Source organism: Hyposmocoma kahamanoa, unplaced genomic scaffold (assembly GCF_003589595.1).
Source record: "Hyposmocoma kahamanoa isolate Upper Pololo Valley unplaced genomic scaffold, ASM358959v1 232, whole genome shotgun sequence".
Lineage (NCBI taxonomy): Eukaryota > Metazoa > Arthropoda > Insecta > Lepidoptera > Cosmopterigidae > Hyposmocoma > Hyposmocoma kahamanoa.
In genome coordinates this window covers 7689514-7707723 of record NW_020653750.1, presented here as the reverse complement: position 1 = coordinate 7707723, position 18210 = coordinate 7689514, and the positions used below count along the sequence as shown (strand labels likewise).

The window sequence follows — 18210 nt, the reverse complement described above, 5'->3', positions numbered from 1 at the left end:
AACAATTTACTACCTTCATAAAGGTTTTAATTCAAAATCAAAGTCTAATTTCATTCAACATTAAAGAGCTTTGCGTTCGTAAACGTAGCTTTGTTCGCATCTCACAGTGTATGAGTATAACAATTGTAGATATCAGTACGTTATCTATTGGGTACTTAATTGGGAACTACTCGTATAGGCTGCTAGTTGAAATCTTAAGTGATATATGCTATGTTCCCAGTGCTCTAGTCATACGAAGTGATTAAGTCTTGTAATTGACTGTTAATAAATGTCTCAGTGTAGATCAAAGATTTTATAAGATAAAATATTATGTTACTTAGTCTCACGCTGCCTATTTGGAATGGGTTTTCGCAATCAATAAGTAGGAACTATACTTATTGTGCCGTACAATAATGGTTTTAAGGTGCGGTAGTACAAGGTTGCATGAGTTTTCATAGAGTGAAACAAAACGTTTTTGGTCATTCTCACGTCTACCCTTGCCAATGTGTTTAAAATGTCATGATTCTTTTGTGTTTAAGGGAGTGGCCATAATTATTCATATGAACCGGTAAGCAATAAAAGAGAAAAAGACGTGAGTTTCGCTTGCGTGGGTTGGCGCTGGTTCGTTTGAAGATGACTAATGTAGCCTATCTTCGCCGCGAACCCTCGTGCATATTGAGGCGACGTGAGTACCACTGCCAAAGTAATTATACTTAATGATGGAAGGTGGGCGGGCATTTATCTCGTCACGTTTGGCATCGAGTTCAGTTTTACGCTGCTCTTCAAACTCGTGGATTTGCCTCTTCACAATCACCCGACACTCAGGGCGTGGCGCTGCCAAATCTTCCTTTTGAGACGACACAATATTGCATCTTCTCATAAGCCGACGCTTTCGACCACCTTTATATTATGAGAAGTTGACCCAGACGTTTCCGTGCACTCTACGTGCTTTTTCTAACTGGCTCAAGCCGATAAATGTGGTAACTCTTTAAGTGTTATGCATTTTGCGTTCAGCGCAGACCAAACGTAACAATTTTCGAAGAAACTCGAGTTTGTTATCGCCGTAAAACACATCGAGAGCAAAAATGCGCGTCGAAACTAGCAGCTTAACGATATTGCTTATAGCTACGCGCTAACGCTCGAGGTACTGTTTGCAGTGAAAAGTTAACACTACATTTTTTACACATAATGAGATTGGTGGTATTAAAATAACATATCAATAAAGTAGGACTTAAAATCATGTTCATATAATTCAAATGCAAAAAAACACTCTGTGTCAACATTGAGATAGTCGTTAATGCCAGACGCGCGGTTGATGATATAACAATGCCTATTGTGGATCCTTAATTCCGACAAGTATATAACTTCATAATAATAATCAAACTATAGTCGTCTTCGTGTATCTTTGGAGATATTATGCCGATGTTGTCTGTATGATACGCGTATAGAAGCATCAAAATAGTATACATAGGGTTTGGTTTAGCAATAAGTATGTAGCATGGCTTAGAATTAATGTTGGATGTCATAGTGTAGCGAAACGATGTTGTTCAATAGCCCACAAAAATTCTAGTGCAAAATAACACCAAAGAAATACAGAAGTTTAATATAAACCTCGTAACAACCATCTTACAAGGTTTCTATTCCTGTTACGTTCCTAACACAAAGCAATAATATTTTTAATCAATCAACCATAATCGTCAACCCATTTATACGTCCCACTCTGGGCACGGGTTTCCTTTCAGACGAGGGTTTAGGCCCTAGTCCGCCACGCTGGTCCAATGGGGGTTGGGGACTTCCCACGTTTATCGAGGGTTGTGAACCTTCTTCGTGCAGGTTTCATCACGATGTTTTCCTTCACCGAAAAGCTCATGGATGTCAGATGACTTCAAATTAAATGTCGCACATAAATTTCGAGCAACTCAAAGGTGCGAGCCCGGATTCGAATCCACGACCCTCTGCTTGCAATCAATCAGATGTATTCATAATTATAACAAAACTAAAGGAGTAATTTTACAAAAAATCTCAATAAATACATTTAATTGAAAAGCGAAATTTGCGTCAGTTGTGATACCTGTAAAGGTATCGACTGCAGTGAGAAGGTTATTCAAAAATCTCTCACTAGATGTCACTAGCGGCGACGATGCCGAAAGTCAGTACAAAGACCTATAACAAATACCATAGGATAATTTCGACCCGTGGCTCAGATCGTTAGAGCAATGCTACAGTGCAGCATGGACGTGGATTCAAGTCCCACCAGTCCCACATCTTTGTATTTCATAATCATAAGGCTATGAGTTTTCATTGTCATTAAGATGCGAGGTGGACGCGGCCGTGTCACATCTTAGTACTGTGAATGCAAATAACTAGATAAACTTAATAACTACCTTTCAAAGCCAGTCGTATTCAATCATAGTAGTTTCTACGCTATTGCGTTTATGCTTAGCTCGAAAGCATATTTTCAGAAACAGAAGTCAAGAAAACTTTATACAAGTAATCTTCTTTCTTTCGTTACTAACTGTAGAGCTCCTTGTTTTCACAAAATTCGTTTAGGTTAGTACTACCACATTACTTATTCCTGCCAAAAAGCAGTAATGTTAGTATCACTCCGTTTCGGCTTTGGTGCTGGTGAAATTACAGGCACGTGCGTTGTCAGCAGTTATGCATTAGAGTGACGGGCGCAGTGGCAATATCTCTCAGATCTTTGCGTTTAAAGTTCTGAGTGGCACTGCTATGGACAGGCCTGTCACCATGTGCACGATTTGTTCGTTCCGTCAATTGATAGGATAAAAAATATCTTATTAAAGGACTGAAGTAATTTCATATTAAAATTGACGATGATACTTGTTGTTCTATTAACAAGACCTTATTATGAAATGTGAATGATATCTATTTGAAATTGTTACCTATAATTTAGGTACTTAACAATAAATCTAAATAGTCAGTAAGATTTGTAGCGATGTTGTTTCACACAATTGCATTGTCTGTGGCCGCTTGTGGTACGTATCCCTGAATTAATATAGCTTAAGCCACGACGGAATCATAATGGGGCCGTAAATTAAACGCATTATTTCGATATTAACGAGACAGAATACATTCGCGTTATTTCGCTATAATTTGAAACTCAAATTTTGTAATCAACTTAGTAGGTTAGGTAGATACTTTAACATGACGACCTCGGCGGCCCAACGGTTTGCACTATGGACACTGTTTATGACAATTTATTAAAGTAAGTAGCACTTTGGTAGTTGTCAAAAATATATTTGAAATTGATGAATTTGTGAATTAGAAAATTAGGGGGTCTACGTAAAACAAAAAAATAATAGTATGTGACGAGACGAAAAAATTTGAGAACCTTTGATATACATAGATGAACAAAAATGCATGATGATAAAATTAGTTTTATCTTTAATATTAACTAAGCGTTTTTGTTATGATTTTGAATATTCTTATTCAAAAAGTACCATTACAACAATATCATGAAAAACATATCTAAAACAATGAAATAAGAATGGGTTGTGACCTGAATTATTTCCATACTTTATTATAACGATTATATTCGATGATTCAACAACGGAGTTCGTTTTTACAGGTTGATAAATACGTACGTAGTTACGTATCTGTCAACCCGTAAAAGGCTTAGTTCGTGATTGATCTATATGAATGATGAATGAATGTGACAAATAATTACAGTTTTCCAATATTTTTGGTACAATAACAAGTCGGATATAAAAACAATACGCGTCTACGGAAACCAATGAGAACTCAAAATAAAAAATCAACACTAACGTTTTAGGTGGGCTCGATTCTGCAGTGGCAATTTTAACGGGGGAAATGAGCGTCTTGGACGAGTGAATAATGACTAATTGCGAGCTTTTGTTGAAACCGATCAATCGAAAACTACGAAAAAATTGGCAGCTTGGTTTAATGTGTTGATAAATTTGCGCCTAATCGGTAAAATAGAAACGACCCAGAAAAACGGATTGAGCGTGCAGTGCAGTGCCTTAATGAATCGACACAGAGATGGACTCGAGAATGTACTTATGAAGGAAAAAGTGATTCTATGGAACAGTGGTTCAATCGTGGCAGCAAATGCAAATAGTATCTAAAAAGTGAAATCAGCAGAAAACTGTTTATTAATATTTTTTGGTGGCACAGCAGGGGAGACTTCCGCCGTAGCTTTCGGGGTATAAACATGACAGCTGATCGTTATTTTGAATAAATGCTGACGACGATAGCAAGACTGGCAATCGATTTTCTGCATACTGCTGAACAACAAACGCATGCCACCAAAATGAACATACTAAATATAATAGACGTTATATTATATAGCAAAGATGGTGAAATATTCCACCAAACTATATTGAAGCACGTGAATACCTCAAAGAGTGGATTAATCATTATTGAAAGTATATAAATTGTCTATTGACTTAGCCATATCCGTTAAGTTGTAAAATACTATTTGCATGTTTTACGCGGTTGTTATTGAGATACAAATTTGTTTGTTTTTGGTGTAGTGTCGCAGTTTTTCTTGTATTGTATGATTTGTATCTTGTAACAGTTTCCCACAAAACTATCGTAATGGAATAAATGAGCTTCTGTCAAGATGGTACAAATGTTATGTTTAAAAAACAGCATTTGTTATTTAAATTCTTCTATATGTGCAATTTCATACTTTGATCCCTGTTATTAATTGTTATGGTTTATACCATTATATATTGATTATCATTTCTTCCATATCCTTATTATCCGTTCTATCTGATATTTTTGTGATAGCTGAGCAAGGCTGCTAACAGATGGACAGCAAGACGTGCTGTCCATGTGGCAAGTTATGATTAACTGGATGCAGTCGTGACTTGGCTGCAGTCGATAGTGGCACAAAATTACCAAATATTAAAAAAGTTGTATGTATAATTTAGTAAAAATAACACTAATCGATGATATGAAACGCCTTCACCGGATGAATTTTTATTATTGCTATTATTTCAATAGCACAAAACTGAACAATAAGTCATAATTCACTCAAAATAATTTTGGTTTGTGTAGTGAAGCATATGTTCGCCTTAAGATAGCGTTGACGCTTAATAAAAGTTGGTTATAACAGATAATCATAACAATGGCTACAAGGGAACGCCCACTTCACACTTTCACAAGTTTATTAATCGGTGTGTATTATATTATTCTTACAAGTCCATCGTATTCATTAAATTATATAAACAATCCGATATTTACGTAAAATAGAACGGAGATTGTAATTGTAAAGGATTCCTCAATTTAATCACTCTTCACATTGCATTTGCTCTTCACATTGGTGAACGTAACCGAAAGTCTATTTATAGGTTTAGGTTTCCCCTATTGTAAGCATAGTAACACAGATGGGCAGTGGGTTAAAAGGGTTGGCAAATCGAATCGTTTATATAAGAAAGCAATAAACCTCTTTTAACCCGGGCGGGTTTTAACCGGGGTTTTATCCAAAGCGCCGGGTCTTAACCCATTTCCGCCCAAAATCGTGGGCAGAACGACGAGTAGGGAATTTGGTATAATTCCATACCTGCTTATTATAAATTTCGATGTAAAGAATTATTTTAGATGAAAAAGAGGCATTTGTTTCCACATAATACCTACCTTGCACTCCTGTGAATTCTGACTAAAAAGGATGCATATGACGCATACGATGTAAAGATTTTTTGTATCGATTTATTTCAATGTGATTTTCAAGCGAATCGATTCTTTAGAAAGGCAAATCGAATTGTCCAGATGACAAAGCAATGAACATTTTGTAATAATAATAATTAAATTTGAACAAAACTCGATTTACAATAAATCGAGACCTCCAATGAACACTTGGTCATTTTCTATTATTTTAAACAGCCATACTTATTTGCTACTATTATGCTTCCAGAATTTTGTGAAAAAAAAAGAAACAAAACAAAATTCGAAAAAGAAACTAATTTTGTGAAAAGAAAAATGGCGTAGTGCTCATTGGAGGTATAGAAATATTCAATTGCGAATGGTTTTTGCCTTCGATTTCGGGTATTAATGGATTTTTGGCCAATTTAAATATTAACAAAGCGCTGGGTAAAAATTTTAACTGTTTAACTGGCAATATCAAGCTGACTTTTTTTTAAATCTAATTTTTGTTAAGGCTTTAGCCACCTTGAGTGACTATGTCAGCCTCATAGGAGGAATGCTGGCTTCCCTACTCAAGGGACATATCAAGCAGACTTGAGGAGCGAAGTAAATATTGAGTCGTAATATTTTAGTTGCTGCAAGCATTTCGCTTTTTCGCTCTGTTCCGCGAACGTGTCTTGGCTCAGCATTATCTTAGACAGTTTCTGTGCCGAAAATGCACAGTTTTCTTGAAAATTCTGCTGTTTCTATAGAAATTTGTTGCGAACTTACAAACGTTTTTGTTTTCTTGTATGCTCTAAGTAAATTGCTTATAGTCATTTAGTTAACTTTTTTTATAAGTGAAACGACGAACAAGTCGTATGCCTAGTGGTAAGCGACACGCCTATTCATAACAATTGCAGTGCCACTCAGAGCTTTAAATCGGAAATATCTTAGGGGCACTGCCACTGCGCCCGTCACCCTGAGACAAGTCCCATGTGTTTGTTATTTCACCAGCACCCTTACTCTTCTAAACCGGAAGGCAGTAATGCTCATATCACTGCTTGGCGGCAGAAATAGGTATGGTCGCAGTACTTTCTTGGACGAACTCTTTCAGAAGGAGCTCTACTACTATAAAAATATCGCTACTTAAAACTGACAGGAAAAGGAAAGAGTTGTATAGAGCTCAAACATAAACTAAATACCTGTTATATTTTACGACTTCAGTGGCTCAGTGTTTAGCATTATGAGCGCTGGATGAGGAGGTGTTGGTATCGATACCAGGTAGGTATAACTTAGGAGGCAAACCTTTCAAAATTTGTTCTGATCTGGTTGTTCTTTGTAACTTATATATGTCGTGCAGGCGCACGACATGTTTGAAAAAAGTTTGAGAACTAAGCACTCAAACATGATAATTTATTTATTTGTTGTTGTCAATATGATGATAATATGATGGTAGTAAATAGATATTCAATAGCCGTACACCAAAACTTGTGTTATTTAATGAAATGGATGATCTTCGGGTCATCATATACTTAACAATTTAAATAGGTTTCGAACAAGTCGTTTTTTCGCGGTCCGAACGACAATGACTACGAAACAATAAAAGATCCTATCACTTTGGCTGAAAATTTCAATTGTACATGACGTCCTTTTGCACCTACACTCTATTCGACCCAATTTAAGGTTCTCCGACACAAGTTACATGTTTTATTTATCCCTTGTCAAAGTCTCCAAACTACAAAACAAAGAACTAAAACATAGGCTTATAAGAGAAATGATTTAGTACATAAATTGTTACTAGAATTAATGCAACATTGTGAACTCGCGCCTCAAAACATTGTTGTGGGCTGTAAGACGCCGCTTCAAAGTTGACGCGTAGTTGCTAAGTACCGCCCGCCGGCAAGTTGCGCTAATAAAGGAGTTATTATGTTGTTTAATGGAGTCAAACCGGGCTCTGTTATTGGAGCGTGTGCCACTCAGCGTTTTAGCACAAACTTTGTCTGAGTAAGTTCTAATGTGTGCACAAAGAAGAAACACTTGCAAGGGTTCGTCAGATTTCATACTTAAATTTTTATTTTAAAATTTTATACATTTTTTGCACTATGCGGTAATAACTCCACCACACTGGTTTTTGAGTATGGGCACGTTTGAGGTTAGAGTTTGCCAATGTCGTTGTCCAAAGCTGAGTATATTTACTCCGTTTCATCATTTTTAGTAGAACTCCTTGTAAAAGAGTTCGTCCAGCGAAGTACTGCCACCATACCTCTTTCTGCCGCCAAGCAGTAATGTGAGCATTACTGCGTTCTGACTCTGGTGCTGGTGAAATTACAGGCACGTGGTACTTGTCAACTTTATGTTTCAGGATGACGGGCGCAGTGACAGTGCTCCTCATATCTTTGCGATTTAAAACTCTGAGTTCTCGCAACTGTTGACTGTTGCAACTGTTGTAGACGTGTCATCTATCATCAGGCGCATGACTTGTTTGTCTCGTCGTAAAAAAAAGTAATATTACTCGAATCAGTAATGTCTTTTACTGACGCGCAAAGAAGGAAAGAGAAAGAATACCGAAAATAGCATTCGGTGAGCAAATAAGTCGTGGTAGCCTAATGGTTTGACTTAGTAGTTAGGTTAGGTTCGAATCTGAATTTTTCATAACTTATATGCGAAATTTAATTAGAAATTTGCCATGGGCTTTTCGGTGAAAGAAAACAAAGTGATGAAACCTGTACGTCGAAGAAGGTGTGAACCCTAGGAAAATGTGTGAAGTCTCCGAACCGTATCGGGCCAGCGTGGCTGACTGACTATGGCCTACACCCTCACTTGAGACCCATGCCCAGTGGGACGTACAACAGGGTTGAAGATGATGAAAAGATAAGAGATGACAATGAGCTGCTATAAAGAGGTCAATGAGCTGGATATAGAACGTGAGGACTAGAGGAGGCTACAACAACAAGCGCACGGCTTCTTAAAGAAGATGACGTCTGAAATAATATTTGTACCACATCAGTCAGTAAAACACATTATAAATTTCATTTTCAAGAAAAAATATTTCTTATATAACTCAATTGTTAAGCATATTTTAGTTGTTTCAAGTATCAATGAACGTATTTCCAACGCTGCTAATCCTTTCATGCCATCATGAAACAAAAGGTAAAAATTGTGTCCAGGGTGCATTTCAAAGAGCCGAGAATAGAGTCACGCTGTCTTTTGTGTTTATTCCATAAAACGTACTGTACAACTTCGCTATATATAAATGTTGTAAATGCATTTCACCATGGCGATGTTAAAAAAGTTTGATGATGAATTAAAGCTAGTGAAATCGCAAATTTTGCAGCCAAATCCATAGCATAATATAAATATAATTTTTAGTAGCAGTAGAGCTCCTCGTCGAAGAGTCCGACTTACCTATTTTTGCCGCTAAGCAGTAATTTGCTCGTTACTGGAGCTGGTGAAATTACAGGCACACGGGACTTGTCAAGTTATGTCGCAGGGTGGCGGGCATAGTGGTAGTGTCCTTCAGATATTTGCGATTGCGAAAGCTCTGAGTGGCACTGCAACTAATATGGTCAGGCGTGTCGCTTACCACTAAGTGCTCAATTTGTTCGTCCCGTCTAATAAAAATAAAGTTATACCACGTACGAGAGGAATTAGAGAGGTCCTTCTTTTTAATTAACACCTTATACAAACTTTCCACGGAGAGATTCGTTCACGCTAAAATTACATTTGTTGCGTTTGCGCTTACATAAGTTAAAAGTCGTATTTTTTGCTTATTATTCGTTTCTGCTGTGTGGTTAGGGAATTTACATTGTCGTCGCAAATTTGCAACCTAGTTTTGTAAGAGGATTTTTTACTATTGTAAAACACGTTGAAGTTATTATTATTGCACTAACCTGATTGTGAATTTTTACTGTTCCAGTAGATATCTGTTCACGGCATTGAGTGTTATTTTATTATATTATATTGCATTAATACGACGACCTCCATGGTCGTGTGGCTTACACACCAGTTTTCACGCTGTCGCTATATCTGAGGTCCTGGGTTCGATCCCCGGCCGGGTGAATGTAGAAACTAGCTTTTCTATATTGTCTCGGGTCTGAATGTTTGTAATACCGTCGTGCTTCGTGCTCGTCACAAGTGCTTTAGTTACTTACTTTAGGATAAGAGTAACGTATGTGATGTTGTCTAATTTATATCGTCGGTGTCGAAATTTTGAAACATTTTTCATGGGAGCATGTGTTAGTTGTTCACGACTGTTTTAAAATATTTACGTTCCGTTTTAAATTCAATTTTAAAAGTTAAATTTTATTAAAATCGAAATTGAATTTTAAAACAGTCTTTAAATCGTAAAACATGTTCTTTCCCTGAAAAATTTTTCGTAATGGCGCTATTGCCTTTTATAATAAATTTAGTTACAAAAGTTGTTAATTAAATACCTTATAGACCTTAGAGACCTTAATACTTAATAAATATAGGTAATAATTTCAATAAGGCATTATTATAGACAACAAATACCGGATAAGTAGGCTACTCTTATTCCGTTTCTTTATTTACTATAATGTGATCGAATCGCGAACATTGACAAAATAGACAATAATACATAGAACAGAAAATAAGTTACGAGTACGAGGCAATGTTATCCGAGTCTTTTGTATACGAAGCGTATAATAGTCATCGAAAATATGCGAAACGGCTAAATGAACTTTTTTAACAGTTCATGAGTTCAGCATACATCAAAGAAATTTCTTTGGCCACCATTGTTTTGTAAGTGACAAATACACTTCGCGTTCGCTTTTTTCGCATCGCGCGGCTTCTATAATTTGAAACTATGACATTTTTACGCGAACAAACAATGACGGCTGTTTTTAACGTTTGATAGAAGCCTCTTTACATGTTTTACGATATCATTACCGAAATAAAGTCAGTTTATTGTGGCAGTGTACTTTTACAGATTAGCAACTTGTTCCGTTCGGTAGTTTTTTGTGAGAAATCCACTGTCTTCGGGGACCTTAGGGTCTCTGCCAGAGGGAGGACAACAATTATCTCTCATGATATTTGTTGTTTTTTATGTTTAGTTGACTGGTTAATAATTATGAAAACCATGGCTACGACGATACCCCGTCGTTCGTTGTGGATATTCCATTATTTCATCCGTAACGTTAAACTTTGTTAGCAAAATTGTATCTCAATCTGGGATAGATAAAGTTGCCGTAAGAAGAAAGGAAAATACGACAATAAAAAAAAGTTACAGTCCAATATTAGCTGCGCTTCTTGTATTTTTTTAAAATAATGTCAACGACTTGGAGGAAATTTAGGTCCTTTTAACGTATTATCTTCCCCCTATAAAGTCTACAAATATTTTTCAGCTGCTGGTAGAGATATGTGAGATCATATCACTTTTTATCCTACTAAATAGAGTTGCAGATATCAGCTCGTTCCACCATCTTTACCGACGAGGTATCCGACTTATGACACCATGTATATCATAAAACGTAGTTTCACAAAAGGCTACATGAACACGATTTGTTGTTCTTTAATCTTTTGTGCACAAATGTGTTATATTTCATGTCTCCGTGTATAATACTGCGGTTTATATTGCACGACGCTGGCACAATAACAAGCTGGCTTAATTTGACTCTACACAAATAGTAAATGAATAAAAATACAGCATTTTAAAATTAAATGATACTCGACTCTGTGGCTGGAAATTCTGAATCTAAAGTAATTTTAGAGATTTAATGTTTCGTGTTCTTAAGTTTTCGCGATTGTTACACATATAAATGACACCATTGTTTCGGATCGTACATGTATTTCAAACCAACGTTTCGGACTTTTTTCAGGTCTCTTGGTCACAGCTGGCTCATAGAGTGCAAGTCTTTGTAGTTTAAGGGATCACACCTTTGTGATGCGTACTTCTAAGAAGTGAAACTCTTTGCCTGGTAGAGTTAACAGGCATCTACTAAGAACGATACCACGTGATGCGTTGCGTCGGCGTTACGACACCTGAACGATTTCGCTGCATTGTACTGCATATAAATTAAATTTTACATGCTACATGGTGCATTTCAATGGCGGCGGCACACGGCGACGGAACGCGTGCGCATAAGACAAAGGGACCAAGAAACGGAGTGGGGAGGGGTGCTGCGATGCGAGTGTAAGCAGCGTTACGTTGCGACACCGCATTGGTTGTGTGGCAGTCGGTGCGTTGAAATCATAGCGGTGTGACAACGCAACGCACACGCGCAACGCACTGGCAGCGCGTGTGGCATGGCTCTTATGTTTATGGGCGACTTCAGTGCGAGAACCAATAGGTTGCCTATATAGAATAGGAATTCCATTATCGATTGCGTCATCACTTATAATGATATGATATTGTGGTCAAAGACTTTCCTATAACAAAAACGAGGTAGTAATGTTTGTGATATAACATTAATATTGTATCAAACTTTTGGTTCTCATATTTCTAGTTCATATAACATTCATTCGCCATCTTTTTGGGGTCAACTACGAGGGCAAAACATTGGTACTCTCGTCATAAATATTTATGATAAACTTATTCCTCTTCAGGGTGCCCATCGTACCCGAACACGTGAGTACAAAACCTTGATTTTAATTAAAGAGAGACTATTAGTTTTGTATTTTAATTGAAGAAAAGAAAAAAGAGAATGTAATATTTTAATCATTTCAATATTATGGGTATTTTAAATGAATGAATTTAACTCCCGAGTGCAATTGGCGAATATATTGGTCACGGTTGCTTTAGTTAGCCCTTAGGTACCATACCATCACACCATAAAGTTTAAAACTAACTTTATATAAATATACCGAACGAGATATCTAAATAGAACAGTAGCCTGGCAGTATATGTGTGATAATGATAAACCTCCCCGTGACAACATTTATTTCAGTTGATAAAGCTAAGTTTGCTTATTTGGTAATAAACTATTGTTACTCATTTTGAAGAACAAAAAATGTCGGGATTTTGTAGTTTCTGTTTTTACATACTTTTTTTTACATTATGTTAGTTAGATTTTACGTTTTTCTAATTACTGTCATGTATTGAACTTTATTAAAAATATTCTCCTCACCTGTTTCCAATGATTTATATAATAAAGTCAAAGATATTTGTATCACTTTCGTCATGGCTAAAGCTACATAACTTGGTTATAAAAGTTACTTATCTATTTATTGCCTATTATTAAGAAAAGTTACTACCATAGAGAAGTAACGCCTCATTGAAGCCTCCGGTTACCAAAGGCCTGGCAATTACTATCGCCAAAGAACGAGTTTCGCCGTTCAAAGGGATCACTTTCGTTCCACGTTGTCAGTTTCCGGGGCACTATGCCCCAGGGCGCAACTCTGGACGGAATTTCTCATGTTTAATTTGATGTATTATAGCTAGAAAATTCGTATTGTTGTTTCTATTTTCCATGTAAGGACATTAATCTATAATTAATTTATTTCTTTCTAATACTATGGTTATAAAGTTGTTATAAGAATGCATTTTAATTTTGAATCACTTTGATCTGCCTTGTGGCAACCAAATTTTCTTAGCTTTTATGAAATTTTTATACAAACGGAACCTAATACTAATAGAGCATAGTAAAATACAAAACTAACATATTTAATAAGTAACATGAAATGTAAATTCAAAAGTCATGAAAAGGAAATTTATGGGAAATCTTCAATATAAGTAGCATTTCATATCGTTCAGGTAATTAGATAACCATTTCTTAAATTCTGCACAATCATTGCAATTCCTAATTTCACGTGGACGTTTGTTGTAAACCTTCGTAGCTATTACTATGACACTTTTTTGCAGCAGAGCAGTTTTACATAATCTAGTTTTCTGTTGATCTGGAGGCCTACCACAACCTCTTAAAACAATGTTACTTTAACCTTACATTGACTTTTCGTACATAATAATAACGCGCTTAAAGTAAGCTTATTGTAATGTTAAAACTATGATGTTTAATAAAACATGCCAATAGGCAGCTTTGTGATTATTCATTCACTCAGTTCGTACTATAACGCGACTTTAACATTAAAGTAATATTGCTCTTATGTACGGATTATGTTACGGATGCAACGGAAACAATATTATTTTCAGTTTTATTGTCTTAATATTGATTTGTAATGAGAAAAGTTATTTATTTACATATATCTCTTCAATATTTTGTTTATTTTTTTATTTAATAGCACATAGTAAATAATTTTTCGTTAAATAAAAATACGCCAAGTTTACTTCGTAAAATTATAACAGCGCTATCTTTATGCTCCTTGGCGAAACTAACAGTTGACACTAGATTATAGTTCCGAACTCACAACGTGACTAACAAGACTCAGCTTGTTTTATTTATTTTTCTTCATGAAAATGCGGTATAATTATTGAAAACTACGTAATTTTAATAGATTTTATTATTACATACTTTTCTTTTCTTAACAGTCAAAATTCTCTGAATGTAAATAACATTAAGTACTTAAACATTATACTACGATAAGACGGTTCGGAACATCAAAAAAGATTGAGATGGCACTATATAATTCATATAATTCATTATCTCTTTCCTATGTTAGTACGGAAGAGACAATATTGGGAAATCATCCGTTCTTTCAATCACTTTAGCAATAATACACTTGGTTGACACGTTTGTCATGGTACGAATATGAGTAATATTACAATAAGCTTACTTTAAGCTTACATTGAAATAAGATTGTTTTTGGAAAGGTTATGGTAGGCGCCCTGAACGCCGCGCCCGTGTGTACAAATTCAAACAAATTAGGATGACGCTTTACGGAAGGCGAAATTTATATTTATAATTATGTATAAAGATAAATTTAAATAAAGATACTATATACTAATAGAAGACTCATAAATAATCTAATACAATACAAGGACAAGAAACGCTATTATAAATAAAGCTATTATAGTATTAAAATAACATTAAGAAAGGAATGGTATAATGATAGTAGAGTCAACATTTACAAATTTTTAAAGTGTTGTTGACCACTATCTGCCTTTTAAGCTGCATATAGCCCGAATACCTACATCTCTTTTGAGCTGTTCATTAATTGCTTTATACACACACTGTACATTTGTCGGAATAAAAAAGTGAGATTATAAAATAAAAACTTTTATATTTATTAACTTAACATCTATTAACATAGACTTAGTACAGCTTCACTGAATCTTTCTTGAAAAAAATCTAAATTTAGTTAATTTTGAATTTTTTTGGATTTTGTGACAAAGTTGAAATAGCTGAATACTTTAACTGAAAAATTATGAAAGTTTAACATTGATTAATTTAAACCTTAATAATTTAAAAAAGAAAACTCAAGTTTACGAAATCTACAACAACTCAATCAACAACCTAAAACCACTTGACAAACCCGTGTTAGAAGAAAGTTCAAAACAATTAAATGAAATAATGGGAATCGGCCAATCTGTTATTTTGAAACTGGATCTAAAATTAAAAACAAAAATTTGAACAGATTTCTAAAAAAAACTGCATTATTTAGAGATTTTACTAGTGTTGTAAAATATTGTAAAAAGTACACATGAAACCATGCTAGTATCAATTATTAACACAATACTATTTATATATACAATCTAAGAAAAGAAAATACCAAGTTTTTCAATAGAATTGTTGTCGACCAATCAGAACAAATGCGAAGGTCTATTGCATTCATCGAATTGGGATTCAACCGTCGTAAGTTACACCCTCTTCATAGTGTTCTCTTGTACTGAATTTTATTTATATCGTTTTAAAGTTTGTTTATGTGACTTGATGCTGGACTTGTATGTGGATGTAGGTATCGGCCTCCCAAAAGTGTCTCCACTCATCTCTGTAATGGACCCTTGTCAAACAAAAGTGTATAACGCTGTATAGTTTGCCGCGCCACCTTCTGCTTCGACGTTACAGGCTGTTTTCTCAACCCAGTCAGTTTTCATTGATGCTCGTTGAAGCAAAATTTATGAACCTCGTGCTTAAATATATAGTTAATAATACTAAAAATGTGCCAGATAACCACACCAATTGCCTGGTCTCAATCTAGGCAATTCACTATACTATGAATACCACAGCACAGAACAATAAATACAGTAGAAGTGGTTAGTTAGCGTCTGACGCGTGCCAACTTTAGGTCTTGAGAGATCTATCTATGGTTGTGTCATTATTTCGCACAAATTCTCTAAAATCGCAGAAAAACGCCTCATTTTGCTGTTTTGGAGTACAATAATGAGAGTCGCACCAAAAATTTTATCTGCAGCAGTACTTCATATCATCGGAAGTCTTATTTTAATAAATTTTGAATATTCTGTTTATCGAATAGACTCAGATCTTAACCGTCTGTCGTAGTCCGGCTATTGACCGCCAGATGGCAGCACGTTGAATAAAATTTCATTAAAAATCAAAACGTCGTAACTTACAATAAGGTATTAGGTATATATTACATCTTTTCGAATTAGAAACTGTGACCAATCTCAAAATTTCGTAGTGTTTATCATTGGTTTGTGTGCATTTTGGAGACATCGGTTCCGATATAATCGAGGCTTACGGCACCTCCTTTGTTTTTTTTTCTTCCGTGATTACCAGAGCAACGGGATTCACTCTGGGGCACTACCCGGTACACTCAGTCCAGAATCAATTTAGAAAAGTAAATTTCCCAAATTCATCCTACCGGGAAACAAACCCGGGACCTCCGCATTCAGCGCCCACAGGGCACATTGTTCCTTTCCTGGTATAAAAATTCCCTAGTTTGGATGTAGTTGTCATAATCGAGATTGTTATCGAAATAACTATGAAACAATAAACAGAACGTGTAAAGAAATAAACTGCAATGACGACTTTATCTAAAAATCGATTATGCGTATGTACAAGTAGTAGAACACGTAGTAGTGGTGAGGTATATACCTACTAGTATGGGCTTTCAATAGTTTTCAATTCGAAACTTCGAGGGTACAATGTATTTTGATAGTCTTCATTCGACATTCGAGACACAATGGATGCCAGAAACTATTGTTGAGCTTCATTGACCTTGTAGGCTGTGTGTGTAGGTAATGCTGAGCTTCAATTTCTTACATAATGCAATGTTAATAGTACCTGTAATGTTGGTGACTCTTATAGAGTCACCACGTCGTAGGTCAGAAAAAGCTTTTTGTTCTCGCAATAAGAGCGAAAAATTTCGACGTTCGTAATGACTTTTTCGAACGACAAGTTTATATACTTCTTATATATTATATATATACGAATTAATAACGAATTTTTCTAAATTAGTTTTGGTACTGGAAATTTCCTTGTTTGATTCCAGGTAATTAGTGTATAACAAAATATGTTGTTCTATTTGGCTAGTTACATCGATTCTTATTCAATGATTAGAATGACCGTAAACATTATGTAGGCTTTGTGGTGTGTAGAAAATAAAGGTACACTGCGACCCGCCTGCTCCCGCCATCATGACTCTAGATATCGGTGTGAACGGACGTATCGCACGCGCACCTTAACGAACCAAACGTTGTTTTATTGAGCTATCCTTGTACAAAGTACTGTAGACGTCACAAGCTTGTATGTCACAAAACAGTAACAATAGAAATATATTAATAGGTCTCTAAGCTATACAAAACGTGTATGTCCCTCGAAACAATTCCAGAATATTTCGTTTGAAATATTCAACTATATTCGCATGAATGGCAAAGACCTTACGAATGCCATTAGGTACTCAACTCGGCGAGACAATACCGGGACAAAAGCGGGAAATATCGACGTTAAATCGGAACAAGGTGCACTAGGACACTTTTGAATATGTAATTGTCCTTATTTATTCATTCACTAGAAGGTTGTACGTAGGCACAACGAACCGGTGTTTATATAACACACTTGGGGCAATAAGACCACATCTGTAAAATTACAACTTTTCAGGACAGAGGTTTAGAAATTAATGTTTATAATTGACCCCTTCGATTGGCATCACGAAAATGCAGGATTTTTGTTTATTTAAAAAAAATTAAAATCTTTAAAAAATTTTCAATGCAGTATTACTTACTTTGAGAATAAAATAATGTGTCCATGAAGCAAACTATAAGCAATAACGTTAACTCACAAACAACAGAAAATTGAGATTTTAATGCCTAATTGTAGCTTGTCGTCTCGTAGACTAAGTGATTTGGAACCGTCAAATAAAAAAAAAATGGTGAAAACAGTTTAAAAAATCCGTTAACCAAATTACGAAAAAATCTTAAGACGCCATTTTCTTAAAACTATAATCATGTTGGTTGACATGTTATTGCTTATCAGCTTCCATATTATTTAAAGTACTTCCCTTCGTCTTGCATAGCTTTGGGACACGCTATGTTAAAAATAAAACAATTTAAGTATAAATATGAAATCTGAAATATAAAAGTTCATGCTATTTAAAATAGTGTTGTAGTAACTTTTTACTCAGTCTTATTTATTTACACATTCCAATAGAAACTACATATCGTCGGTTAAATTCGTAAGCCTCGTAACCTCCATCAATGTGAACTTTTAAGTAGTCACAAAAAACAGAATTACTAGAAATAGTTATATGACAATGCATGATTATACCTTCATTTGTTACCTAAAAAAAGGTCTGAAAGGTCTAAGC

General features: G+C 35.4%; 1 protein-coding gene across 1 annotated transcript in view; it reads left to right on the top strand.

Annotated features, from left to right (window-relative positions):
* LOC113228476 (inactive rhomboid protein 1) overlaps positions 1 to 18210 on the top strand; it is a 262975-nt gene that overhangs the window by 101857 nt on the left and 142908 nt on the right. The gene's annotated exons all lie outside the window — the stretch shown is intronic.